The sequence below is a fragment of the Hyperolius riggenbachi genome, chromosome 1 (genome assembly GCF_040937935.1).
Source record: "Hyperolius riggenbachi isolate aHypRig1 chromosome 1, aHypRig1.pri, whole genome shotgun sequence".
Taxonomy (NCBI): domain Eukaryota; kingdom Metazoa; phylum Chordata; class Amphibia; order Anura; family Hyperoliidae; genus Hyperolius; species Hyperolius riggenbachi.
In genome coordinates, this window is record NC_090646.1 from 667,753,613 (window position 1) to 667,779,447 (window position 25,835).

Sequence of the window (25,835 nt, forward strand, 5' to 3'; positions counted from 1 at the left end):
GCATACCTGTTCTGTGAACCCACCACTGCATACCTGTTCTGTGAACCCACCACTGCATACCTGTTCTGTGAACCCACCACTGCATACCTGTTCAGTGAACCCACCACTGCATACCTGTTCAGTGAACCCGCCACTGCATACCTGTTCAGTGAACCTGCCACTGCATACCTGTTCAGTGAACCTGCCACTGCATACCTGTACTGTTCAGTGAACCCGCCACTGCATACCTGTTCTGTTCAGTGAACCCGCCACTGCATACCTGTTCTGTTCAGTGAACCCGCCACTGCATACCTGTTCTGTTCAGTGAACCCGCCACTGCATACCTGTTCTGTTCAGTGAACCCGCCACTGTATACCTGTTCTGTTCAGTGAACCCGCCACTGCATACCTGTTCTGTTCAGTGAACCCGCCACTGTATACCTGTTCTGTTCAGTGAACAGTTTGGTGTGTCAGTGTGAAGCAGTACCTTAATTACACTACCTGATTGATGTATACACATGCAAGATGTTTTAAAGCACTTTAGGCCTGTCATTTAGCATTCAATATGATTTCTGCCCTTAAAACGCTGCTTTGCGTCAAATCCAGATTTTTCCCGGGGACTTTTGGCGTGTATCCCACTCCGCCATGCCCCCCTCCAGGTGTTAGACCCCTTGAAACATCTTTTCCATCACTTTTGTGGCCAGCATAATTTTTTTTTTTTTTCAAAGTTCGCATCCCCATTGAAGTCTATTGCGGTTCGCGAACTTTAACGCGAACCGAACCTTTCGCGAAAGTTCGCGAACCCGGTTCGCGAACCTAAAATCGGAGGTTCGGCCCAACTCTACAGATAAGCAGCAGGCAGGGAAATAAAGGGAAGAGGAGGAATATATTATAGATAAAAAAAAACCCCAGCATGCAATTCTTTGGCACCGACTACTAAAGGGCCAGTGCTCCTAAGGTATACGATAACTCCAAATCATAACAGCAGAAAACGTTTTGAAAGTTTTGAATGCAGGATTAGCATCTTTATCACTTAATACACTCAGACCAGTTGTTGTTGAAATTTGATTTTTATGGTGACGATACCGCTTTAAGAGCCCCCTGCCTGACCACACTATCAGTCATTCCGGCTGCTGACTGGAACCTGCACGGCTGCGCCTTTCCCTTCCAACTGAGAGCAGTCAGTCATATCGGGAGGAGAGCGACAGGTCAGATAGATAAAGAGTGGAGCTAACCACTGACCGGGGTGGCTCCTGCCTCTGTTGCCACATTTCAGGGACCATCCAGGAGAGAGGATGCAGCGGGGACCCAGGCAGGGAAACACACGTGGTCTGCAGCAAGTCATCTTCTAGGGCGCCCTGACACCTGCAGTACCCCTACTGTACGTCAGTGTCACCACGCGTTGGTCATGTGGTGTTCACTTGACGTTGGGCACGGCTGGCAAGGCAACAGGACGCCCAGGAGGAGTGCAGAGAGGTGATCACGCCAGTCTTCTGCGTGTCACAGTCTTGCTATCTGCTGGTTGTACTTCTGCTAGCGCCCCTTCTCCCTCCTGCTGCACTGCGCCCCGGGCAGTTGCACATTCCGCACGCCCCAAAAAACGGCCCTGCTCCTGCCTCTCCTCCCCTCTCCATAGGACAGTACATGCAGCCTCCTGCCTCTCCTCCCCTCTCCATAGCACAGTACATGCAGCCTCCTGCCTCTCCTCCCCTCTCCATAGGACAGTACATGCAGCCTACTGCCTCTCCTCCCCTCTCCATAGGACAGTACATGCAGCCTCCTGCCTCTCCTCCCCTCTCCATAGGACAGTACATGCAGCCTCTTGCCTCTCCTCCCCTCTCCATAGGCCAATACATGCAGCCTCCTGCCTCCCCTCTCCATAGGACAGTACATGCAGCCTCCTGCCTCCCCTCTCCATAGTACAGTACATGCAGCCTCCTGCCTCTCCTCCCCTCTCCATAGGACAGTACATGCAGCCTCCTGCCTCTCCTCCCCTCTCCATAGGACAGTACATGCAGCCTCCTGCCTCTCCCCCCCTTCTCCATAGGACAGTACATGCAGCCTCCTGCTTCTCCTCCCCTCTCCATAGGCCAATACATGCAGCCTCCTGCCTCCCCTCTCCATAGCCCAATACATGCAGCCTCCTGCCTCCCCTCTCCATAGTACAGTACATGCAGCCTCCTGCCTCCCCTCTCCATAGGACAGTAAATGCAGCCTCCAGCCTCTCCTCCCCTCTCCATAGCCCAGTACATGCAGCCTCCTGCCTCTCCTCCCCTCTCCATAGGACAGTACATGCAGCCTCCTGCCTCTCCTCCCCTCTCCATAAGACAGTACATGCAGCATCCTGCCTCCCCTCTCCATAGCCCAGTACATGCAGCCTCCTGCCTCTCCTCCCCTCTCCATGGGACAGTACATGCAGCCTCCTGCCTCTCCTCTCCCTAGGACAGTACATGCAGCCTCCAGCCTCCCCTCCCTTCTCCATAGGACAGTACATGCAGCCCCCTGCCTCTCCTCTCTTCTCCATAGGACAGTACATGCAGCCTCCTGCCTCTCCCCTCCCTAGGACAGTACATGCAGCCTCCTGCCCCTCCTCCCCTCTACATAGCCCAGTACATGCAGCCTCCAGCCTCCCCTCCCTTCTCCATAGGACAGTACATGCAGCCTCCTGCCTCTCCTCTCCCTAGGACAGTACATGCAGCCTCCTGCCCCTCTCCATAGCCCAGTACATGCAGCCTCCAGCCTCCCCTCCCTTCTCCATAGGACAGTACATGCAGCCTCCTGCCTCTCCCCTCCCTAGGACAGTACATGCAGCCTCCTGCCCCTCCTCCCCTCTCCATAGCCCAGTACATGCAGCCTCCTGCCTCCCCTCCCTTCTCCATAGCCCAGTACATGCAGCCTCCTGCCTCTCCTCCCCTCTCCATAAGACAGTGCTGCCTGCAGTCTGTATGGGGTTTTCACATCTGCTATGAATCATAGACAGACCTGCAGTGTCAGTGAAGAGAACAAGGATGGACAGTGTGCAGATGGAGAGCAGATCAGATGAATGGAGTGTCAGCTCAGAGGTCACAGATGGAGCGCAGAGGTATGACATTCCTTCTTGCCATGACGTAGATCACCTGAGCACAGCTGACCTCTCTCTGCTACAGGATCAGCTGTAGGATGTCCCCAGAATAGGAATGCTGCCTGCACGATGACAGTCTGATATATTACAGCAGGGCCCAGCAATCTATGGCCCCAGGGCCACCCTCCGGCCCCTCCATCTGAATCTGTGACAGCCTTCTGCAGGGAATGCACACACTTATTTATTTCCTCATAGCCCCAGGCGCTGGTTTTTAAACGCTGCATAGTAAGAGTTTAAGATAATTAGCTTGTTGATGTTCAGGTAGCTATTTGATCCATGAATCATGATTGAAATGATTTATTATTTAAAGCATTTTACTTTTTGTCAGTGTGAAGGTGGCAGTTTTACCATGGAAATAAAATCCAAGTATCTGGTGCAGCAGTTGGGCCTGAGCTGCCTGCCAGTGATGCGCTGTATGCAGTCACTAGCCCACAGCAGGGAGAGCGGCCAGAGGCGGGGCAACTCGCTGCTCTGCCCACTGTAACCACACCTCCTAGGCACCAACAGCCTATCACGGCAGTCAGTCTGTAGCAAGGAGGTGTGGTTTCAGCAGAAGGCGCACTGTCCCCACCCCCTTTCACCCGCTACATCACAGCATCACTGAAGGCGGCTGAAGGAGTGAGAATTTCGAGGCCAGCAGCAATAAACTGCCGCACCAGGTAATTGGATTTTCAAGTAAGGAAAAACAACACTTTTTTTTTTACTGGTCCTCTTATCAGCAAACACTACCCGAATGGATTGGAGTACCAGGGAAATAGTAACCACACACTTAAAGAGACTCTGAAGCGAGAATAAATCTTGCTTCAGAGCTCATAGTTAGCAGGGGCACGTGTGCCCCTGCTAAACCGCCGCTATCGCGCCGCTAAACGGGGGTCCCTTCACCCCCAAACCCCCCACTGCAAAACTTGGTCGCAGACTTGGTCGCTCCTGGAGGCAGGGCTAACGGCTGCAGCCCTGCCTCCAGTCGCGTCTTTCAGCGGCGCATCGCCGCCTCTCCCCCGCCCCTCTCAGTGAAGGAAGACTGAGAGGGGCGGGGGAGAGGCGGAGATGCGCGCTGACAGACGCGCGTGGGGCAGGGCTGCGGCGGTTAGCCCTGCCCCAACCAGGAAGCGCTCCACGGCTGTACAGAGGGGATTTGGGGGTAAAGGGACCCCCGTTAAGCCGCGGGATAGCGGCGGTTTAGCAGGAGCACACATGCCCCTGCTATCTATGAGGTCTGAAGCGAGATTTATTCTCGCTTCAGACTCTCTTTAAGTCCAGAAGCACATGACCCTATAGGTACAATAGTAAAAACGTGATAATTTTACTTATATATACAAAACAGTATGAGTTAAAAAGTTGAGATACCACGGCTGTGGATACTCTACTGTGGAGGTCTCAAATGAGTGTCTATATTGAGGTGTGGGGGTCTTTGCTCATCCCCCTTTGCCGCACTATAGAGGAAAGGTGTAGCTATCCCACACTGTAGACAGATGCCTGCACAGTAACAGTTGAGGGAGGGACAGTGGAGCGCTACCTGACCAGTATGAGAGAAGTACTGGAGTGGTGCGTCCACCTAGAGTCTGGTCCCCCCAGCCAACTGACCAAATAATGGGTGGGTATAAGACATTACAATCGGTGCTAAGTGCTGTACATAGACTTTAACATGGACATGTTTCACCAACAGGCTTCATCAGAAAGTGCACTACATATATACAGTAGTTACAATAACATCCTACACCACATATTTACAAATATTACACAACACCCCCCATCATAAAAGGCCCCAGTTAGAGCTCTAACGGGGGCCTTTTATGATGGGGGGAGTTTTGTAATATTTGTAAATATGTGCTAAAAGAGGGACAGATGAGGAGGAAAGAGGGACCGAGGATCAGGGTCCCAGACAGGGACTGTCCCTCCAAAAGAGGGACAGTTGGGAGCTATGGCCATATTGTATAAAGCAGTATGGGAAAATGGGCTCTATAAAAGGTCTGCTTTCTATAGAGAATGAGGGGAAATAGTTACTCATAGCCCTGCGAGGAATTCTCAGCCAACTCGCATCTAATCTCAAAAACATAAATCTTTCCATATGACGGGGAGGGAGGCCGCGCTATTCTACAGAAAGGCATTATTCACTAAATAAAAAGCAGAAGAGATTTAGAGCATAACTCCAGGCTAAATAAACACACTGTAGTGGCTATAAAAGTCATTCACTGGCATACTGTCACCCGACGTGCTCGAAAGACGCATCCCTCCCTGATCGACATCTGATCAGAGAGAGATCTATTAACCCTTTAGCAGCCAATTTATATAGAGGCTTGCAAGCGCTCCGGGCCAATTTATTTGATCACATTTTTTATTTCTTATTTGTTACAGTTCCTTGCTTGTAATTAGTACTGCTGTAAAGTGTATTTATGGCCATTTGTCACTAGGGGGCAGTGTGAGACAATAACAGAGGACTTCTGCTCTCAGCTTCTATATTTTCTGCTAGTAGAGGGAGATCAAAGCTTCCAGAACGCTAGATTGCCCTGAAAAGAAATACATATAACTTAGATCAGTCTTTCTCAACCTTTTAGGCTGCTTTCACAGTGGGACGTTACAGGCGCACGTTACAGCAGCCAGTAACGCAGCCCAACTCACAGTAATGTAAAATCAATGGGCTGTTCACAGTGCCCACCTTGCGTTGGAGTATAATGCTGCACGTTAAATGACAGTGCAGCGTGCTGTGCATTATACTCGTATTTCGCTGCGTTAGACTGTTTGCGCATGCTCAGTAATGTTTGTTTGTTTTTTTTTAAATGTGCCGCATGCGCCATTTTTGTTTGATCTGCATGCGTCAAAAAGTATGCATTACGTACGCATCAAGAGACGCATAACGCAGTGCAATGTAACGTCCAACTTCAAAGCTAACATGCGTTGCGTTAGGGGCACGTTATGCGACATTAGTTGAGGAACCTCTACAAAATGTTTCAGGTCTCAGTGAACCCCTGGATAAAATCGCACCATTTTCATGATTTTTGACTTCTACCTACTATTATACACCTCTTGTTTAATAATAATGCCATTGTCATATTACATATGCAGCAATCACTACCCCATATTACAAATGCAACAATCACTTCCACATCTGAAGTGCAACAATTACCCCACAGTGCAGCAATCACCCCACGATGCAGCAATCCCCACCACATAGGAATTGCAACAATTATGTAACAGTGCAGCAATCCCCCCACATATGAAGTGCAACAATTACCCCACAGTGCTGAAATCCCCCACATATGAATTGCAACATTTACTCCACAGTGCAGCAATCCCCCCACATATGAGGTGCAACAATTACCCCACAGTGCAGAAATCCCCCCACATATGATTTGCAACAATTACCCTAAAGTGCAGAAATCCCCCCACATATGAAGTGCAACAATTACCCCACAGTGCTGAAATCCCCCACATATGAATTGCAACATTTACTCCACAGTGCAGCAATCCCCCCACATATGAGGTGCAACAATTACCCCACAGTGCAGCAATCCCCCCACATATGAATTGCAACAATTACCCCAAAGTGAAGAAATCCCCCATATATGAAGTGCAACACTTACCCCACAGTGGAGCAACCACTACACATATGAAATGCAGCAATTACTCCCCAAATCTCATGCAGCATATCAGTGTCCCCCCTTATCCCTCTTCAAGGTGCAGCTATGCAATCATTGGTGTTAGCGGAATTTAGAAGGTGCCCCCCAAGTACTCCCTGAGTATACAATTGTCCCTCTGATTTTCCCAGCAGCTCTTTGTTGTCACTTCAGGATGAGGTGACTAACACCTTCCAGAGGCCATTTAAATCCCGTGTTTAGCAGTCTCGATGCTGTGATTTCTCGTGTGAGACAGGTGCGGCGGGCGTGGAAATGGGATACAACAGAGGAGAATAAGCAGCAGCAGTGTGCGGAGGATGAAGGGGGGTTAGCTGGGATTAACCTGCATCATGTTTCCCAGATGCTGCGCCACACATGAGGATTAATCCGCTATTCAGAGATCACCAACAACAAACATGTTTTGTCTGCTGTTATTTCACAGCCACGTGCTAAATATACCCCAGAGTCCGGATTATCAGCACTGACAGGAACGATCCACCCTACACTGTATAAAACTCCACCTCGAATAATATAACACTCCACCCTGACCTGTATAAGACTCCACCAGCAATCTGAAAAATAAAAGTTTCTCTGACTTCACTTCTTCCAGGCCCTACAATTCTGTGAGGTCCAAAGGCGCAGTTCTGCTCTGAGCCAGGCCTCTGCTCTCGCTGGCAGAGAATGGAACTGTGCAAGCGCAGAGCACTCCCAGCGACGGGAAAGGCATACGGCTCCCCCGCGCATGCGCAGAAGATCCCGACCCAGCCGCGGGTCGCAATCTTACGCAGGGGAGAGCAGAGGCCTGGCTCAGAGCAGGGCGTGGGACCGAACAGACTTCTAAGGACTGGAAGAAGCCCCAGACGAGCAAAACCTTTATTTTTTAATTTGCCGGATGTATCCGTTAAGCGCGCCATACAAAAAATAAATACTGTACATAAAATCTGTATTCTTCCCTTTTCTCTCTGATCTTCCTCTCCGTGGCCCTGCTGGCAGATTGCAGAGCTATGAATTGTCACGTATGGTGGCACGCCGCATACACCACCACTGCTGCGCAGCCGTCTGGGGCCGGTGTTGGGTGACGAGCCATTAATAAGAGATGACAAGCTGAGAGCCGCAGGACACACGATACACCCATAGCGGATCTGTGATGTGATTCATGGAGAATCAGTGTAACGTTACAATCACTGACTGCTGCAGGGCTACGACTATTCACCGGGGCCGCTGGAGTGACAGAATGTCTATCTATCGCGGTACAGAAACATTGCGCAGACGTGCACACATAACCTGCTCACCGGGGCCGCTGGAGTGACAGAACATCTACCCATCGCGGTACAGAAACATTGCGCAGACGCGCATGCGTAACCTGCTCACCGGGGCCGCTGGAGTGACAGAACGTCTATTCATCGCAGTACAGAAACATTGCGCAGACACGCATGCGTAACCTGCTCACCGGGGCCGCTGGAGTGACAGAATGTCTATCCATCGCGGTACAGAAACATTGCGCAGACACGCATGCATAACCTGCTCACCGGGGCCGCTGGAGTGACAGACATCTATCCATCGCAGTACAGAAACATTGTGCAGACACGCATGCGTAACCTATTCACCGGGGCTGCTGGAGAAACAGAGCGTCTATCCACCGCAGTACAGAAACATTGTGCAGACACGCATGCGTAACCTGCTCACCGGGGCCGCTGGAGTGACAGAACGTCTATCCATCGCGGTACAGAAACATTGTGCAGACACGCATGCGTAACCTGCTCACCGGGGCCGCTGGAGTGACAGAACGTCTATCCATCGCAGTACAGGAACATTGCACAGACACACATGCGTAACCTGCTCACCGGGGCCGCTGGAGTGACAGAACGTCTATCCATCGCAGTACAGGAACATTGCACAGACACGCATGCGTAACCTGCTCACCGGGGCCGCTGGAGGAACAGAGCGTCTATCCACCGCGGTACAGAAACATTGTGCAGACACGCATGCGTAACCTGTTCACCGGGGCCGCTAGAGTGACAGAACGTCTATCCATCGCGGTACAGAAACATTGCGCAGACACGCATGCGTAACCTGCTCACCGGGGCCGCTGGAGGAACAGAGCGTCTATCCATCGCGGTACAGAAACATTGTGCAGACACGCATGCGTATCCTGCTCACCGGGGCCGCTGGAGTGACAGAACATCTATCCATCGCGGTACAGAAACATTGTGCAGACACGCATGCGTAACCTGTTCACCGGGGCAGCTGGAGTGACAGAACATCTATCCATCGCGGTACAGAAACATTGTGCAGACACGCATGCGTATCCTGCTCACCGGGGCAGCTGGAGTGACAGAATGTCTATCCATCGCGGTACAGAAACATTGTGCAGACACGCATGCGTAACCTGTTCACCGGGGCCGCTGGAGTGACAGAACATCTATCCATCGCGGTACAGAAACATTGCGCAGACACGCATGCGTAACCTGCTCACCGGGGCCGCTGGAGTGACAGAACGTCTATCTATTGCGGTACAGAAACATTGCGCAGACACGCATGCGTAACCTGCTCACCGGGGCCGCTGGAGTGACAGAACGTCTATCCATCGCGGTACAGAAACATTGCGCAGACACGCATGCGTAACCTGCTCACCGGGGCCGCTGGAGTGACAGAACGTCTATCCATCGCGGTACAGAAACATTGCGCAGACACGCATGCGTAACCTGCTCACCGGGGCCGCTGGAAAAACAGAACGTATATCCATCGCAGTACAGAAACATTGCGCAGACACGCATACATAACCTGCTCACCGGGGCCACTGGAGTGACAGAACGTCTATCCATCGCGGTACAGAAACATTGCACAGACACACATGCGTAACCTGCTCACCGGGGCCGCTGGAGTGACAGAACGTCTATCCATCGCGGTACAGAAACATTGTGCAGACACGCATGCGTAACCTGCTCACCGGGGCCGCTGGAGGAACAGAGCGTCTATCCATCGCAGTACAGAAACATTGTGCAAACATGCATGCGTAACCTGCTCACCGGGGCCGCTGGAGTGACAGAACGTCTATCCATCGCAGTACAGAAACATTGCGCAGACACGCATGCATATCCTGCTCACCGGGGCCGCTGGAGTGACAGAACGTCTATCCATCGCGGTACAGAAACATTGCGCAGACACGCATGCGTAACCTGCTCACCGGGGCAGCTGGAGTGACAGAACGTCTATCCATCGCAGTACAGAAATATTGCGCAGACACGCATGCGTAACCTGCTCACCGGGGCCGCTGGAGTGACAGAACGTCTATCCATCGCAGTACAGAAACATTGCGCAGACACGCATGCGTAACCTGCTCACCGGTGCAGCTGGAGTGACAGAACGTCTATCCATCGCAGTACAGGAACATTGCACAGACACACATGCGTAACCTGCTCACCGGGGCCGCTGGAGTGACAGAACGTCTATCCATCGCAGTACAGGAACATTGCACAGACACGCATGCGTAACCTGCTCACCCGGGCCGCTGGAAAAACAGAACGTCTATCCATCACGGTACAGAAACATTGCGCAAAAACGTATGAGTAACCTGCTCACCGGGGCCGCTGGAGGAACAGAGCGTCTATCTATTGCGGTACAGAAACATTGCGCAGACGTGCACGCGTAATCTGCTCACCGGGGCCGCTGGAGTGACAGAACATCTACCCATTGTGGTACAGAAACATTGCGCACATGTAATCTGCTCACAGAGGCTGCTGGAGTGACAGAACATCTACCCATTGTGGTACAGAAACATTGTGCACATGTAATCTGCTCACCGAGGCCGCTGGGGTGACAGAACATCTACCCATCGCGGTACAGAAACATTGCGCACATGTAATCTGTTCACAGAGGCCGCTGGAGTGACAGAACATCTACCCATCGCGGTACAGAAACATTGCGCACATGTAATCTGCTCACAGAGGCCGCTGGAGTGACAGAACATCTACCCATCGCGGTATAGAAACATTGCGCGCATGTAATCTGCTCACAGAGGATGCTGGAGTGACAGAACATCTACCCATCGCGGTACAGAAACATTGCGCACATGTAATCTGCTCACAGAGGCCGCTGGAGTGACAGAACATCTACCCATCGCGGTACAGAAACATTGCGCGCATGTAATCTGCTCACAGAGGATGCTGGAGTGACAGAACATCTACCCATCGCGGTACAGAAACATTGCGCACATGTAATCTGCTCACAGAGGATGCTGGAGTGACAGAACATCTACCCATCGCGGTACAGAAACATTGCGCACATGTAATCTGCTCACAGAGGATGCTGGAGTGACAGAACATCTACCCATCGCGGTACAGAAACATTGCGCACATGTAATCTGCTCACAGAGGCCGCTGGAGTGACAGAACATCTACCCATCGCGGTACAGAAACATTGCGCGCATTTAATCTGCTCACAGAGGATGCTGGAGTGACAGAACATCTACCCATCGCGGTACAGAAACATTGCGCACATGTAATCTGCTCACAGAGGATGCTGGAGTGACAGAACATCTACCCATCGCGGTACAGAAACATTGCGCGCATGTAATCTGCTCACAGAGGCCGCTGGAGTACCAGAACATCTACCCATCGCGGTACAGAAACATTGCGCGCATGTAATCTGCTCACAGAGGCCGCTGGAGTGACAGAACATCTACCCATCGCGGTACAGAAACATTGCGCGCATGTAATCTGCTCACAGAGGCCGCTGGAGTGACAGAACATCTACCCATCGCGGTACAGAAACATTGCGCGCATGTAATCTGCTCACAGAGGATGCTGGAGTGACAGAACATCTACCCATCGCGGTACAGAAACATTGCGCACATGTAATCTGCTCACAGAGGATGCTGGAGTGACAGAACATCTACCCATCGCGGTACAGAAACATTGCGCACATGTAATCTGCTCACAGAGGCTGCTGGAGTGACAGAACATCTACCCATTGTGGTACAGAAACATTGCGCACATGTAATCTGCTCACAGAGGATGCTGGAGTGACAGAACATCTACCCATCGCGGTACAGAAACATTGCGCACATGTAATCTGCTCACAGAGGATGCTGGAGTGACAGAACATCTACCCATCGCGGTACAGAAACATTGCGTGCATGTAATCTGCTCACAGAGGATGCTGGAGTGACAGAACATCTACCCATCGCGGTACAGAAACATTGCGCACATGTAATCTGCTCACAGAGGCCGCTGGAGTGACAGAACATCTACCCATCGCGGTACAGAAACATTGCGCGCATGTAATCTGCTCACAGAGGATGCTGGAGTGACAGAACATCTACCCATCGCGGTACAGAAACATTGCGCACATGTAATCTGTTCACAGAGGCTGCTGGAGTGACAGAACATCTACCCATCGCGGTACAGAAACATTGCGCACATGTAATCTGCTCACAGAGGATGCTGGAGTGACAGAACATCTACCCATCGCGGTACAGAAACATTGCGCACATGTAATCTGCTCACAGAGGCTGCTGGAGTGACAGAACATCTACCCATTGTGGTACAGAAACATTGCGCACATGTAATCTGCTCACAGAGGCCGCTGGAGTGACAGAACATCTACCCATCGCGGTACAGAAACATTGCGCGCATGTAATCTGCTCACAGAGGATGCTGGAGTGACAGAACATCTACCCATCGCGGTACAGAAACATTGCGCGCATGTAATCTGCTCACAGAGGATGCTGGAGTGACAGAACATCTACCCATCGCGGTACAGAAACATTGCGCGCATGTAATCTGCTCACAGAGGCTGCTGGAGTGACAGAACATCTACCCATCGCGGTACAGAAACATTGCTCACATGTAATCTGTTCACAGAGGCCGCTGGAGTGACAGAACATCTACCCATCGCGGTACAGAAACATTGCGCACATGTAATCTGCTCACAGAGGCCGCTGGAGTGACAGAACATCTACCCATCGCGGTACAGAAACATTGCGCACATGTAATCTGCTCACAGAGGCCGCTGGAGTGACAAAACATCTACCCATCGCGGTACAGAAACATTGCGCGCATGTAATCTGCTCACAGAGGCTGCTGGAGTGACAGAACATCTACCCATCAGGGTACAGAAACATTCCGCACATGTAATCTGCTCACAGAGGCCGCTGGAGTGACAGAACATCTACCCATCGCGGTACAGAAACATTGCGCGCATGTAATCTGCTCACAGAGGCCGCTGGAGTGACAGAACATCTACCCATCGCGGTACAGAAACATTGCGCGCATGTAATCTGCTCACAGAGGCCGCTGGAGTGACAGAACATCTACCCATCGCGGTACAGAAACATTGCGCGCATGTAATCTGCTCACAGAGGATGCTGGAGTGACAGAACATCTACCCATCGCAGTACAGAAACATTGCGCACATGTAATCTGCTCACAGAGGCCGCTGGAGTGACAGAACATCTACCCATCGCGGTACAGAAACATTGCGCGCATGTAATCTGCTCACAGAGGCTGCTGGAGTGACAGAACATCTACCCATCGTGGTACAGAAACATTGCGCGCATGTAATCTGCTCACAGAGGCCGCTGGAGTGACAGAACATCTACCCATCGCGGTACAGAAACATTGCGCACATGTAATCTGCTCACAGAGGCCGCTGGAGTGACAGAACATCTACCCATCGCGGTACAGAAACATTGCGCGCATGTAATCTGCTCACAGAGGCCGCTGGAGTGACAGAACATCTACCCATCGCGGTACAGAAACATTGCGCGCATGTAATCTGCTCACAGAGGATGCTGGAGTGACAGAACATCTACCCATCGCGGTACAGAAACATTGCGCACATGTAATCTGCTCACAGAGGCCGCTGGAGTGACAGAACATCTACCCATCGCGGTACAGAAACATTGCGCGCATGTAATCTGCTCACAGAGGCCGCTGGAGTGACAGAACATCTACCCATCGCGGTACAGAAACATTGCGCACATGTAATCTGCTCACAGAGGCCGCTGGAGTGACAGAACATCTACCCATCGCGGTACAGAAACATTGCGCGCATGTAATCTGCTCACAGAGGCCGCTGGAGTGACAGAACATCTACCCATCGCGGTACAGAAACATTGCGCGCATGTAATCTGCTCACAGAGGATGCTGGAGTGACAGAACATCTACCCATCGCGGTACAGAAACATTGTGCACATGTAATCTGCTCACAGAGGCCGCTGGAGTGACAGAACATCTACCCATCGCGGTACAGAAACATTGCGCGCATGTAATCTGCTCACAGAGGCCGCTGGAGTGACAGAACATCTACCCATCGCGGTACAGAAACATTGCGCGCATGGAATCTGCTCACAGAGGCCGCTGGAGTGACAGAACATCTACCCATCGCGGTACAGAAACATTGCGCGCATGTAATCTGCTCACAGAGGCCGCTGGAGTGACAGAACATCTACCCATCGCGGTACAGAAACATTGCGCACATGTAATCTGCTCACAGAGGATGCTGGAGTGACAGAACATCTACCCATCGCGGTACAGAAACATTGCGCGCATGTAATCTGCTCACAGAGGATGCTGGAGTGACAGAACATCTACCCATCGCGGTACAGAAACATTGCGCACATGTAATCTGCTCACAGAGGATGCTGGAGTGACAGAACATCTACCCATCGCGGTACAGAAACATTGCGTGCATGTAATCTGCTCACCGAGGCCGCTGGAGTGACAGAACATCTACCCAGCGCGGTACAGAAACATTGCGCGCATGTAATCTGCTCACAGAGGCCGCTGGAGTGACAGAACATCTACCCATCGCGGTACAGAAACATTGCGCACATGTAATCTGCTCACAGAGGCCGCTGGAGTGACAGAACATCTACCCATCGCGGTACAGAAACATTGCACACTTAACCTGCTCATTGAGGCCGCTGGAGTCTATCCATCAGGGTACAGAAAGAGAAAAACAGACAGCTGCAGAGACAATATGTACTGTAATGGAGGCAATATACACAGCTCCCGAGGCAATTTAGACAGCAACTGAGACGATATAAACAGCATGTGAGGCAATAAAGACTTCTTATGAGGCAATATAGACTACTCCTGAGGCAATATAGACTGCTCCTGAGGGTAATATAGACTGCTCCTAAGACAATATAGACTGCTCCTAAGACAATATAGACTACTCCTGAGGCAATATAGACTACTCCTGAGGCAATATAGACTGCTTCTGAGGGTAATATAGACTGCTCCTAAGACAATATAGACTGCTCCTGAGGCAATATAGACTGCTCCTGAGGGTAATATAGGCTGCTCCTAAGACAATATAGACTGCTCCTAAGACAATATAGACTACTCCTGAGGCAATATAGACTACTCCTGAGGCAATATAGACTGCTTCTGAGGGTAATATAGACTGCTCCTAAGACAATATAGACTGCTCCTGAGGCAATATAGTCAGCTCCTGAGGCAATATAGACTGCTCCTAAGACAATATAGCTCTTGAGTCAACATAGACATTTCCTTAGGTAATATAGACAGCACAAGAGGCAATATAGACTGCTGCTGAGGCAATATAAACTGCTCTCGAGGCAATTTAGACAACATGTGAGGCAATATAGACAGCACTGGAGGCAATATAGACTGCTCCTGAGGCTGTACAAACAGTTTCTGAGGTAATATAAACTGCTCCTGAGAGATAACAGATAGCTTTAGTGACAGGGCGGGTTCACACTGCATGAAATTGCTCATCATTGCTGACAGTTTTGGAGGAGGCACAGCAGATAAGGCCCAACAAAGAATTGTCTAAAGGGAACCTGAATCCAGTAAAATTATTTAAAATAAACACATGACGCACCTGCAAATGATTATTACATACTTACCTCATCGTCAGTTCCTCGCAGAAGCTCACCATTTTCTTCTAACAACGATTCCTTCCATTTCTGACAAGATTTTGTCAGAACTGAAATATCAGTTGATGTCAGTTATAACTGAAAGGACAACTGATGTGCAAGGTAATGTCCATGTTTCCCTATGGCTCAAGTGGGAGATATTACAGTTTAACAGTGTGCTGACTAGGAAGCTGTTATGGTGTAATGGCCATTTTCAATATGGAGGACGGAGAATTCCAATGAGCACATCGGACAAACAGGACACAGGAGAGGAGAGAGAGATTGATGAGTTAATGGGAGGCAAGTGTGACTCGTGTATGTTTATTTTGAGTTTTAATTTTCAATTCAGTTTTGCTTTAAGCTCATGCCACAGTAGAAGACCGCTACAACAGCAGAACAAACTGATTTTGGTGTTCTTTCAAAACACACAGCAGCATGACAGGGTATGTTTATTCAATCCATTGCACAGTTTTTAAAAGGCAGAAGAAGCAAATAACATGGTGCTGCCATGTTTATTCAAATTATAAAAATGCCTCTATTTGCACAGATTCTTGAATTCACACCTGGAACATGCATGCAGCCAGTGGAGTCATACCTGGAACAAGCATGCAGCCTGTGGAGTCACACCTGGAACAAGCATGCAGCCAGATAAGTCACACCTGCAACAAGCATGCAGCCAGTGGAGTCATACCTGGAACAAGCATGCAGCCAGTGGAGTCACACCTGGAACAAGCATGCAGCCAGATAAGTCACACCTGGAACAAGCATGCAGCCAGTGGATTCACACCTGGAACAAGCATGCAGCCAGCGGAGTCACACCTGGAACAAGCATGCAGCCAGTGGGGTCACACCTGGAACAAGCATGCAGCCAGTGGAGTCACACCTGGAACAAGCATGCAGCCTGTGGAGTCACACCTGGAACAAGCATGCAGCCAGTGGAGTCACACCTGGAACAAGCATGCAGCCAGCGGAGTCACACCTGGAACAAGCATGCAGCCAGATAAGTCACACCTGGAACAAGCATGCAGCCAGTGGATTCACACCTGGAACAAGCATGCAGCCAGTGGAGTCACACCTGGAACAAGCATGCAGCCTGTGGAGTCACACCTGGAACAAGCATGCAGCCAATGGAGTCACACCTGCAACATGCATGCAGCCAGTGGAGTCACACCTGGAACAAGCATGCAGCCAGTGGAGTCACACCTGGAACATGCATGCAGCCAATGGAGTCACACCTGGAACAAGCAGGCAGCCAGTGGAGTCACACCTGGAACAAGCATGCAGCCAGCGGAGTCACACCTGGAACAAGCATGCAGCCAGTGCAGTCACACCTGGAACAAGCATGCAGCCAGTGGAGTCACACCTGGAACAAGCATGCAGCCAGCGGAGTCACACCTGGAACAAGCATGCAGCCAATGGAGTCACACCTGGAACAAGCAGGCAGCCAGCGGAGTCACACCTGGAACAAGCAGGCAGCCAGCGGAGTCACACCTGGAACAAGCATGCAGCCAGCGGAGTCACACCTGGAACAAGCAGGCAGCCAGCGGAGTCATACCTGGAACATGCATGCAGCCAGTGGAGTCACACCTGCAACAAGCATGCAGCCAGTGGAGTCACACCTGGAACAAGCATGCAGCCAATGGAGTCACACCTGGAACAAGCATGCAGCCAGTGGAGTCACACCTGGAACAAGCAGGCAGCCAGTGGAGTCACACCTGGAACAAGCATGCAGCCAGTGGAGTCACACCTGGAACAAGCATGCAGCCAGCGGAGTCACACCTGGAACAAGCATGCAGCCAGCGGAGTCACACCTGGAACAAGCATGCAGCCAGCGGAGTCACACCTGGAACAAGCATGCAGCCAGCGGAGTCACACCTGGAACAAGCATGCAGCCAGCGGAGTCACACCTGGAACAAGCAGGCAGCCAGCGGAGTCACACCTGGAACAAGCAGGCAGCCAGCGGAGTCACACCTGGAACAAGCAGGCAGCCAGCGGAGTCACACCTGGAACAAGCATGCAGCCAGTGGAGTCACACCTGGAACAAGCAGGCAGCCAGCGGAGTCACACCTGGAACATGCATGCAGCCAGTGGAGTCACACCTGCAACAAGCATGCAGCCAGTGGAGTCACACCTGGAACAAGCATGCAGCCAGCGGAGTCACACCTGGAACAAGCATGCAGCCAGCGGAGTCACACCTGGAACAAGCATGCAGCCAGCGGAGTCACACCTGGAACAAGCATGCAGCCAGCGGAGTCACACCTGGAACAAGCATGCAGCCAGTGGAGTCACACCTGGAACATGCATGCAGCCAGTGGAGTCACACCTGCAACAAGCATGCAGCCAGTGGAGTCACACCTGGAACAAGCATGCAGCCAATGGAGTCACACCTGGAACAAGCATGCAGCCAGCGGAGTCACACCTGGAACAAGCATGCAGCCAGCGGAGTCACACCTGGAACAAGCATGCAGCTAGTGGAGTCACACCTGGAACATGCATGCAGCCAGTGGAGTCACACCTGCAACAAGCATGCAGCCAGTGGAGTCACACCTGGAACAAGCATGCAGCCAATGGAGTCACACCTGGAACAAGCATGCAGCCAGTGGAGTCACACCTGGAACAAGCAGGCAGCCAGTGGAGTCACACCTGGAACAAGCATGCAGCCAGTGGAGTCACACCTGGAACAAGCATGCAGCCAGCGGAGTCACACCTGGAACAAGCATGCAGCCAGCGGAGTCACACCTGGAACAAGCATGCAGCCAGCGGAGTCACACCTGGAACAAGCATGCAGCCAGCGGAGTCACACCTGGAACAAGCATGCAGCCAGCGGAGTCACACCTGGAACAAGCAGGCAGCCAGCGGAGTCACACCTGGAACAAGCAGGCAGCCAGCGGAGTCACACCTGGAACAAGCAGGCAGCCAGCGGAGTCACACCTGGAACAAGCATGCAGCCAGTGGAGTCACACCTGGAACAAGCAGGCAGCCAGCGGAGTCACACCTGGAACATGCATGCAGCCAGTGGAGTCACACCTGCAACAAGCATGCAGCCAGTGGAGTCACACCTGGAACAAGCATGCAGCCAGCGGAGTCACACCTGGAACAAGCATGCAGCCAGCGGAGTCACACCTGGAACAAGCATGCAGCCAGCGGAGTCACACCTGGAACAAGCATGCAGCCAGCGGAGTCACACCTGGAACAAGCATGCAGCCAGTGGAGTCACACCTGGAACATGCATGCAGCCAGTGGAGTCACACCTGCAACAAGCATGCAGCCAGTGGAGTCACACCTGGAACAAGCATGCAGCCAATGGAGTCACACCTGGAACAAGCATGCAGCCAGCGGAGTCACACCTGGAACAAGCATGCAGCCAGCGGAGTCACACCTGGAACAAGCATGCAGCCAGTGGAGTCACACCTGGAACATGCATGCAGCCAGTGGAGTCACACCTGCAACAAGCATGCAGCCAGTGGAGTCACACCTGGAACAAGCATGCAGCCAGCGGAGTCACACCTGGAACAAGCAAGCAGCCAGCGGAGTCACACCTGGAACAAGCATGCAGCCAGCGGAGTCACACCTGGAACAAGCATGCAGCCAGTGGAGTCACACCTGGAACAAGCAGGCAGCCAGCGGAGTCACACCTGGAACAAGCATGCAGCCAATGGAGTCACACCTGGAACAAGCAGGCAGCCAGCGGAGTCACACCTGGAACAAGCAGGCAGCCAGCGGAGTCATACCTGGAACAAGCATGCAGCCAGTGGAGTCACACCTGGAACAAGCAGGCAGCCAGCGGAGTCACACCTGGAACATGCATGCAGCCAGTGGAGTCACACCTGCAACAAGCATGCAGCCAGTGGAGTCACACCTGGAACAAGCATGCAGCCAATGGAGTCACACCTGGAACAAGCATGCAGCCAGTGGAGTCACACCTGGAACAAGCAGGCAGCCAGTGGAGTCACACCTGGAACAAGCATGCAGCCAGTGGAGTCACACCTGGAACAAGCATGCAGCCAGCGGAGTCACACCTGGAACAAGCATGCAGCCAGCGGAGTCACACCTGGAACAAGCATGCAGCCAGCGGAGTCACACCTGGAACAAGCATGCAGCCAGCGGAGTCACACCTGGAACAAGCATGCAGCCAGCGGAGTCACACCTGGAACAAGCAGGCAGCCAGCGGAGTCACACCTGGAACAAGCATGCAGCCAGCGGAGTCACACCTGGAACAAGCAGGCAGCCAGCGGAGTCACACCTGGAACAAGCATGCAGCCAGCGGAGTCACACCTGGAACAAGCATGCAGCCAGCGGAGTCACACCTGGAACAAGCAGGCAGCCAGCGGAGTCACACCTGGAACAAGCATGCAGCCAGCGGAGTCACACCTGGAACAAGCAGGCAGCCAGTGGAGTCACACCTGGAACAAGCAGGCAGCCAGCGGAGTCACACCTGGAACAAGCATGCAGCCAGTGGAGTCACACCTGCAACAAGCATGCAGCCAGTGGAGTCACACCTGGAACAAGCATGCAGCCAGCGGAGTCACACCTGGAACAAGCATGCAGCCAGCGGAGTCACACCTGGAACAAGCATGCAGCCAGCGGAGTCACACCTGGAACAAGCATGCAGCCAGCGGAGTCACACCTGGAACAAGCATGCAGCCAGTGGAGTCACACCTGGAACATGCATGCAGCCAGTGGAGTCACACCTGCAACAAGCATGCAGCCAGTGGAGTCACACCTGGAACAAGCATGCAGCCAATGGAGTCACACCTGGAACAAGCATGCAGCCAGCGGAGTCACACCTGGAACAAGCATGCAGCCAGCGGAGTCACACCTGGAACAAGCATGCAGCCAGTGGAGTCACACCTGGAACATGCATGCAGCCAGTGGAGTCACACCTGCAACAAGCATGCAGCCAGTGGAGTCACACCTGGAACAAGCATGCAGCCAATGGAGTCACACCTGGAACAAGCATGCAGCCAGCGGAGTCACACCTGGAACAAGCATGCAGCCAGCGGAGTCACACCTGGAACAAGCATGCAGCCAGTGGAGTCACACCTGCAACAAGCATGCAGCCAGTGGAGTCACACCTGGAACATGCATGCAGCCAATGGAGTCACACCTGGAACAAGCATGCAGCCAGCGGAGTCACACCTGGAACAAGCAAAAAGCATGGGAAAAAAAGTCTGGCACTATAGTGTTTAATGTACAAAGATATCCACCACCGCCGCCTCCCATCTGTACCCAGCCACGTACGAAGACAACTATTGGTATGTTTCCATTGCACACTTTACCAATGCATACCATGCCTGCTGATGCACTTTATTTTCACCTTTGTGAAATCATCTTTGTACATTAACCACCCTAGCGTTCTGGACGAGCTGAGCTCGTCCAAGAAAAAGTTGCTGCTAGTGTTTTGGACGAGCTCAGCTCGTCCAGCACTTCCCCCACTCACCGCTGTGCAGCGCGTGATTTCGGCCGCCTTCTCTGTGCTGCTGCGGCTGCTGCGGGGCTCCCTCTCCCTCCTGCTGGGCTCTGATCGCCGGTCCCCGGCTCCCCCGATCCTCCGGTCCCCGCTCCCCTCTTCTCTCCGCAATTCTCCGGAGATCCGGCAGTCAGGGAAGATGGCGCAGCCCAGCCACTTCCTCTGACGCCGGCTCCTGCGCCCCCCAGTGTCCGTCGCGGCAACAGCATCATTAGATTACATACCGAAACAAACTCTATGTAATCCAATCATGCTACTGTAATTCAAAAAGTTGTTTGCACAAACATAAACACCTGTCAGCTCTCAATAAAAGCCCTGAACCGTTACTGGCTCTCCCTCTTTCAGAGTCCTCAGCGTCCAGTGTTAGTCTGTTGTCAGCTATCATCTGTGATTTCTGTGCGATTTCTGTGCGATTACTGCTTTTTTCCAGCCTTAGCTTCGTTCATATTACTGTCAGATTGCGTATTGCTTTCCGTCTTTTTCAAGACGCTGTGATCCCTGTGCGTTTGCTTTTGCTGTTTTTTGTTTTTTTTATTGTCGCTGCCCGTGACCCCGTACCCTGCTTGGGGTCATGGCCTCGTCCTCCCGGAGGCGTGTGCGTGACGAGGAGTTGCTGGATGTCCTCGAGGCAAGCGACAGCGAAGACGAGCTCCTAGAGGAATCGACAGACAGCGAGGTTCCCGGTAACCTGTCTTCGGAGACGGAGACCAGTGATGAGGAAGCCGAGGAGCCAGTGACGGTCGCACGCACCTGGTGTGAGCTGGGGAGCCCCACTCAAGCTCCGCCACCCAGGTTCCCCTTCACAGGGGCACCCGGGCAGAAGATCGCGTGCGACGAGAGTCCGCTGTCCTTTCTGGAGCTCTTCCTGACTGATGACGTCATCCGCAAGATCGTTGAGGAGACGAATCGCTATGCAGCGCAACATCAGCAGGAATCTTCTCTACCCAGGTTCTCGCGGAGCAGGAAGTGGGAACCTGTGACCAGCAACGACATCTGGGTGTTCCTGGGGCTCGTCATCCTCCAGGGAGTTGTTGGTAAGCCCCTGCAGAAGTGGTACTGGACCACTAATAAGATCCTCAGTACGCCCTTCTTTGGATCTGTTATGTCCGAGCCACGGTACACCTTCATCATGAAGTATTTGCACTTCGGAAACAACGAGGAGTTTGATGAGGCCACCCATCCCGCACCCAAGCTGAAAAAAATTTGGGACCTATACCAGATGATTGTTGCGAACTTCAAGGCTGTGTATGTTCCAGATCGCGACATCACGGTTGACGAAAGCCTCATGGCATATAAGGGGAGACTGAGCTGGGTGCAATTTATTGCATCAAAAAGGGCACGCTTTGGGGTGAAGTCGTTTATGCTCTGTGAGGCCAAGTCCGGGTACATCTGGAACTCTGTAATTTACACGGGCAAAGGCACCAAATTTGCCCCTCAGTTCAGCCAGTTTGGGTGTGCCACCTCCTCTGTCCTAACCCTAATTGAGCCATTGCTGGATCAGGGGTACTGCCTGACGACAGACAATTTCTACAGCTCCCCTGAATTTTTTGATTACCTGGTCCAGCATAAAACCGATGCCTATGGTACCTTGAGGGCTAACCGTCGCAATCTGCCGCCGGCCTTTTCTGCCAGGAAGCTGAAGAAGGGGGAGGTCGTTGCCTGGCAGAAAGGCAAAATGATGGCTCTGAGGTGGAAGGACAAACGTGATGTATGTGTCCTCAGCACTATTCATAATGCCGAGACTGTCCGCACCACCAACAGGAGTAAACAGGAGGTGGATAAGCCCAAAGCCATACTGGATTACAACAACACTATGGGGGGTGTGGACAGGGCTGATGGAGCCATGACCTTCTACCCGGCTGTCCGCAAGCAGCAGCGGAAATATTATAAAAAAAATTTCCGCCACTTACTTGAGCAGTGCTTGTGGAATGGCTATGTGCTCTACAAGAAAAGCTGTGTAAGGCCTGTACCCCACCATGACTTTGTCTGGCAGCTGACGGAAGCAATCTGCATGAAGTACCCCCCACCAGAGTAAACATCTAGACCGGGGCGCAGGGCATCATATGTCGTGAATCCGGCACGGCTTTCAGGGAGACACTTTGTGGAGTACTTGCCACCGACCCCACAGAAAGCAAACCCTACAGGAAGGTGTGTTGTTTGCTGCAATAAGAAGGACAAGGATGGCAAAAAGATGCGGAAGGAGACCCGCACTTATTGCCCAGATTGTGACGTGCCACTTTGCGCATTACCATGCTTCAAGATCTACCACACTAAAGAAGTGTTCTAAGGTACACTTGTACCCTGTATAATTTTGTTTCTGCCTTCATTTATTTATTTCTGCATTGATTTATTTATTTCTGCATTTTCTTTATATTTCTGCATTGAGGAAAAATGCAATGTATTTCAGTTTGTCATTAATAAATTTTATTTTATTTTTGACAAGAATTAGTGTTTGACACTTTTATTATACTCAGAATGTATACTAAACTCTGCTTGGCTCATTTTGGTAAGTTACAGAAAAAAGGTGCTGAAAATTAAATGTACCGCTTTTTGCACAGAAATCCTTGGGAATCAGAACGCCGAGGTGGTTAAACACTATAGTGCCAGACTTTTTTTCCCATGCTTTTTGTTTGCTGCAGAAATCTTTCCTTTGTCAGTCTTGAGCACATAGTGTACTGGGTACTTTTTCTGATTTTGGCCTGTTACTCCGAGTGCCTACCTGCTCTCTCCCATACACCTGGAACAAGCATGCAGCCAGTGGAGTCACACCTGGAACAAGCATGCAGCCAGTGGAGTCACACCTGGAACAAGCATGCAGCCAGTGGAGTCACACCTGGAACAAGCATGCAGCCAATGGAGTCACACCTGGAACAAGCATGCAGCCAGTGCAGTCACACCTGGAACAAGCATGCAGCCAATGGAGTCACACCTGGAACAAGCATGCAGCCAATGGAGTCACACCTGGAACAAGCATGCAGCCAGTGGAGTCACACCTGGAACAAGCATGCAGCCAGCCGAGCCACACCTTGAACAAGCATGCAGCCATAGGAGCCACACCTGGATCAAGCATGCAGCCAGCCGAGCCACACCTGGAACCAGCATGCAGCCAGTGGAGTCACACCTGGAACAAGCATGCAGCCAGCCGAGCCACACCTGGAACAAGCATGCAGCCAATGGAGTCACACCTGGAACAAGCATGCAGCCAGTGGAGTCACACCTGGAACAAGCATGCAGCCAGTGGAGCCACACCTGGAACAAGCATGCAGCCTGTGGAGTCACACCTGGAACAAGCATGCAGCCAGTGGAGTCACACCTGGAACAAGCATGCAGCCAGTGGAGCCACACCTGGAACAAGCATGCAGCCTGTGGAGTCACACCTGGAACAAGCATGCAGCCAGTGGAGTCACACCTGGAACAAGCATGCAGCCAGTGCAGTCACACCTGGAACAAGCATGCAGCCAACGGAGTCACACCTGGAACAAGCATGCAGCCAGCAGAGTCACACCTGGAAGGAGCATGCAGCCAGCATAGTCACACCTGGAACAAGCATGCAGCCAGTGGAGTCAGAACACCTGATCTGCAGACTCATTCAGTAATTTAGAAGGTATAAAAGGAAAGTAGCATTTATAAAAGGGAGTTAGCAATGGCTCCTTCCATGTTCCTCTCACTTTAAGCCTCGAGCAGCTGAATTGGAAGATTTCTGTGGGAAGAACAGATAAGCCAGCAATTATTGCAGGCGCTATGCTAAGCCCTCCAGCAGCCTCAGAACACATACCGGACCCACCTGCTGTTCCGGGGGGATCAGGATAATCCCAGCTCTTCACATCCACAAACTCTGCCGGGATCGCGTTACCTGCACTGCGTAATCCCGACTCTATCCTTATCAGAAAGCCGGACTCACTGACCCCCAACATATCGACCGCGAGTCCATCAACCAATCACTGCAGCCGTCCCACTCCCAGAGCACAATCCTATCTGTGCAGACCGAACGCAATAACGGTAACATGCCAGGGAGACGGTGCTGAGGCCCAGCGGGGGACAATGGAGAGGAGACGTACTGAGGCCCAGAAGGGGACAATGGAGTGGAGACAGTACTGAGGCCCAGCGGGGGACAATGGAGAGGAGACGTACTCAGGCCCAGCGGGGGACAATGGAGAGGAGACGGTACTGAGGCCCAGCGAGGGACAACACAGGGGAGACGGTACTGAGGCCCAGCTGGGGACAATGGAGAGGAGACGGTACTGAGGCCCAGCGGAGGACAACGGAGAGGAGACGGTACTGAGACCCAGCGGGGAACAAAGCAGAGGGGGCGGTACTGAGGCCCAGCGGGGGACAACGCAGAGGAGACATTACTGAGGCCCAGCGGGGAACAAAGCAGAGGGGGCGGTACTGAGGCCCAGCTGGGGACAATGAGAGGAGATGGTACTGAGGCCCAGCGGGGGACACCGCAGAGGAGATGGTACTGACTGAGGCCCAGCGGGGGACAATGGAGAGGACACGTTAAAGAAGCCCAGCGGGGGACAATGGAGAGCAGACGGTACTGAGGCCCAGAGGGGGACAATGGAGAGGAGACAGTACTGAGGCCCAGCGGGGGACAATGCAGAGGGGAGGGTACTGAGGCCCAGCGGGGGACAATGGAGAGGAGATGGTACTGAGGCCCAGCAGGGGACAATGCAGAGGAGACGGTACTGAGGCCCAGCAGGGGACAATGCAGAGGAGACGGTACTGAGGCCCAGCAGGGGACAATGGAGAGGAGATGGCACTG

The 25,835-nt window shown here is 52.2% G+C and overlaps 1 protein-coding gene across 2 annotated transcripts in view; it reads right to left on the bottom strand.

Moving 5' to 3' along the window:
• Positions 1-25,835, bottom strand: part of IL11RA (interleukin 11 receptor subunit alpha) — a 213,091-nt gene that overhangs the window by 145,097 nt on the left and 42,159 nt on the right. The window contains exon 1 of one of the 2 annotated variants that reach the window (XM_068252958.1): positions 6,681-6,956. The exons of the other annotated variant lie outside the window; for it this stretch is intronic. The gene's annotated coding sequence lies outside the window, so the exon portion shown is untranslated. Of the gene's footprint in view, positions 1-6,680; positions 6,957-25,835 lie in introns of those variants that run through there. 2 annotated transcript variants of the gene reach the window in all.